This window comes from Octopus bimaculoides, chromosome 28 (assembly GCF_001194135.2).
Source record: "Octopus bimaculoides isolate UCB-OBI-ISO-001 chromosome 28, ASM119413v2, whole genome shotgun sequence".
Classification (NCBI taxonomy): Eukaryota; Metazoa; Mollusca; class Cephalopoda; order Octopoda; family Octopodidae; genus Octopus; species Octopus bimaculoides.
This window is the reverse complement of record NC_069008.1, coordinates 6628859-6633080: the sequence shown is the minus strand read 5'-3', so window position 1 is coordinate 6633080 and position 4222 is coordinate 6628859. Positions and strand designations below refer to the sequence as shown.

The window sequence follows — 4222 nt, the reverse complement described above, 5'->3', positions numbered from 1 at the left end:
ACATACTGGAAATTTAGAAATAGCAGTTAAAACTACTAATTCTAACTACAATTAAGTCTCCAATATCGCTATCCGCTGGAGACTTAATTGTAGATAGAATTAGTAGTTTTAATTGCTATTTCTAAATTTTCAGTATGTTGGTGAAGCAACTTTTGCTGATCCCTATATTATGTTTATAATTATAAATGTTTTACCAATAAAGGTTTTTTGCATACTGAACTACTTGGCAAAATTATTAATTATTAATTTATTAATTAATTGACAATTCCCTGCCCTATATCTATATGTGTGTGTTTATATATATATATATATATATACAATGGGCTTCTATCAGTTTCCATCTATCAAATCTACTCACAAGGCTTTGGTTGGTCCAATGCTATAGTAGAAGTCACTTGCCCAAGGTGCTACGCAGTGGGACTGAACCTAGAGCCATGTGGTTGGTAAGCAATCTACTTACTACACAGCCACTCCTGCACCTATACACACACACACACACACACACATATATGTATATACACACAGACGTTTATGTATAAATATGTGTATATCCATCTATATATACATATACACATATAGATGTATACACACACTCACAAATATGTGTATATATACATGAGGAGGCAATGCCTACTACTCCCTGATATATTATAAGTATCCTCTTAACTGTTGCCATATTTTCATTGCTATTCGAGCGAAGAAGACTCACACAATATTTCTGAGATAGAAAGACTTCAAGCCGAAATCAAGACCCAATAACTGACTCTGGTAAATAATATTCTTCTGATATTTAATTAACACACAATTTACCAACACATTTACTTTGCTACACATTCATTGGAATTATATCAAACATAAATATACTGCTATATAGATATTATTTTATTTCCACACTATAGACTAGACATTGTTTAAACATTTTACATTGTTACATTATAAGTAAAACATTTCATTTCCCAAATATAATATAAAGTATAGTTGTGTTATAGCTATGTCAAAACTATTTGATGGAAATTAATGGAATGGAAATGTTCATCTAAGTTTAAAATGGATTTCTAAGTCTCAAGTGAAATTTAAAATTTGTGAATTAATTTTATGACAGATAAACTAATTAGTTGTTTTTCATGAACTTAATTTTTTAAAAGCTTAGTTGAGGGAGAAGGGCCCAGCATATGACCCTTTTTTTCCAGGGTCTCTGACAGTGGTGAGTGAGAGAAATACATTCTCAAAATAAGAGGCCTACCATGAATGCGTAGAAAAGAGAAATCCTCTGCTAAACGCAGCTCAGGGCCCAGCTGATGGTGTGAAATTAGGTGATACATTAAGTCTACAACCTAGGGTAGCCACAATGGGATTTGAACTCAGATCACAAAGAACCACATTACATATTGCAAGGCGTCTTGTCCAGTATTTAATTCTACCATCTGAAACTAGTATTTAAATTGTTGACAAATGCATAATAAAAGTCAAAGTTGGCCTTGCCAGAATTTGAACCCAGAACACAAAGTGTCAGTATAAATACCATTTTACTGACTCTACTAATTGATCTTTTTCTTCTTTCAATCTATGACAATTTTGAAACTAATTTTTTATTTTAATGTTAATCTTTGGATATAAATGAAATTTTTCTGGTAATTTAATTTCTATTTTATATCTCGAAGCAAACAAGAAGAATTGTTTAAGTATTAAACAATTTGGTGACAACATACATTTTCTCTCTCAGCACATCTTTATCCTCCATCAACCTTTTAATGTGGAATGCATTAAATATGTTTTCTCACCATCTTCGATATTATTTACCAGATGGATGGCTTTTGAGAATTAATTCACATTGTCTGCAATTATTATAAACTCTATTACAAAACCAACAACACAGTCCCAAAAATGCTCCTAAAAACATATTCAATCATGACAACTTATGAGAGGGTCATGGCTAGAGTGTTTTTGACTATAGCATTGCTAGAAAAGAATTAACTTTCAGTTAAATATCAACAATAGAAACCATAGTTTTAATATATTTCAAACAAATATATTTCTTACATTTCAAATATATTTACTGTTTATTAAAAATAATTTTAATATTTTAATATTTCAACTTTATAAATAATATTTTGGCATTATAAAAGTTAAACATTCTATTAAATTTTAGAAGATTATATTTTTAATATATTTTTATAGATTACATTTAGATTTTGTATTTGAAAGAATAATCTATGTTATAAATTTGTATATTTCTTGAAGTAAACCAAGAGAATTGTCTATAAACTAAAAAATTCCAAAGTGACATCAGATACATCAATCAACATACACCTGCATATAATGATTTAATTGCTATTACCTGGCCAAGGTACAACCTGGCTATGTTTCCCTAATGATGCTCTCTCAAGCAATAATATATTCATAGAAATCAAACAGTAATGCAAGTGAACTTATTCATGTAAAAAGGGGTCAGTTGGCAAAGGCATTAACACATTTTACTAAAAGACTGTTTCCAGTATTTGTTCTGGTGCCCTGAGTTCAATACCTAGTGAGGTCAGCTTTACTTTACATTATGATTGATAAAGAACCAGTCAAGTACTGGAGTACATTTGTCATCATTGTTGTGTTCATCTTCCTCTTCAACCACTTCTTTCTTTCTATGTGGAAGACATTGGCAGGGGTTACACATGTAGAGAGAAAGGCTCCCCCCAGATTTCAAATGTCTTCCAGTCATTCTACATCTTATGTCGTCTGGTTGACCACTTTTGATTTTAAACACAGCCACAGAGGTCAGATCTTCTAAGGCTGTTTTTCAACTTATTTTCCATCAATGTAGACCCAGTTTTTACTTACTTGCCTCCTCTTCATCCATCTCCTCCCTCTTTCATCATTCTTCTCCTTTTCTATATTATCAAGTCTGCTACAACTGTTGTAGTAGTCCCTGCCACTTTTCCAGCAGTTTAAGGCTCAAGTCTCAACGACACCCATCTGGTCACTGCCATTGCTGCTGCTATGCTTCTGTTGTTGTTGCTGTTGTCAGCACCAACTCATTGGCCATTCCCAGCATCAGCTCTGCCACTATAAGTTCGTATGGAGTCAGGATCTTTTGGTTTGTCAATCTCTGCTCTGTGATATTGACTGCCTTTGTTGTAGACTCTGCTCTCTGCTATGGCATACGTACATCTATATATGTATGTGTGTGTTTATTTGTATATAGATCCTTTTACCTGTTACTTGTTCAGTTATTAAACTGTGGCCATGTTGGAGCACCACCGTGAAGAATTTTTAGCCTGATATTTATTCTATCAGTACATTTTGTCACATACCTACCATACCTGCCCCTCAGCCCTCCCAGTTTGTCTCATCATTACTTGTTACAGTCACCTCTTCCTCATTCCTAAACATCTCTCCTCACACTCTTATGGAACATCCCCTCTATACCCTTTGTACCATTGTACCTCTGTACCCCCTCTATCTTGTGGGTATGTCCCAATGCACCTCCAACATCATCTCTCTCTCTCTATCTATCTCTCTCTCTCTCTCTCTCTCCTTCCTTTTCCCATTGGGGATTGCACAGTATCTCCTCTATAGTAAGACACCAATCTCTATCCTTCTATTATAATAGAAACCTGGAAACCTGGAAACAACAAACATTTGGGTTCACAAATTGCTTATATCTATATAGGTATCATATATTGTGCATGTGTGTGTGTGAGACACAGTGGTTAGGGTGTTGCACTCAAGATTGCAAGATTATGGTTTCAATTCACAGACTCACAGTCTCAAGTTCTTCAGCAAAACACTTCATTTCACGTTGCTCCAGTCCACTCAGCTGTAAATGGTTAACCCTGCAATGGACTGACTTTCCCTCCAGGGAAAGTGTTGGCCTGCATGCCTAGACAGCAGGCTGGCATCATTCAAAAGCTACAACAATGCAAGGAAGTGCATTGTCACTGGCAGTGTATAACATCATTTAGTAGTCTGGCTAATATAGTGATATATATGTGTGTGTATGTATTTATGTATGTATATATATACATGTGCGATGGTGCACAAGCACCGGTTATGTTGGACTGGACACCTTATTAGAATGAAGGATAGCAGGATTCCTAAGCAGATGCTATATAGAGAACTTGTGAATGGAAGGAGACTCCGGCAGAAACCAAGGCTGCGATTTAAGGACTGTGTCAAGTCCTCATTAAAGGCCTGTGATATGCAGGACACTGACTGGGAGAACAATGCC

The 4222-nt window shown here is 34.7% G+C and overlaps 1 protein-coding gene across 1 annotated transcript in view; it reads left to right on the top strand.

The window, feature by feature from the left end:
• The first annotated feature begins 649 nt into the window (after positions 1-649).
• LOC106870252 (uncharacterized) overlaps positions 650-4222 on the top strand; it is a 14386-nt gene continuing 10813 nt past the window's right edge. The window contains exon 1 of the mRNA XM_014916271.2: positions 650-768. The gene's annotated coding sequence lies outside the window, so the exon portion shown is untranslated. The remainder of the gene's footprint in view (positions 769-4222) is intronic.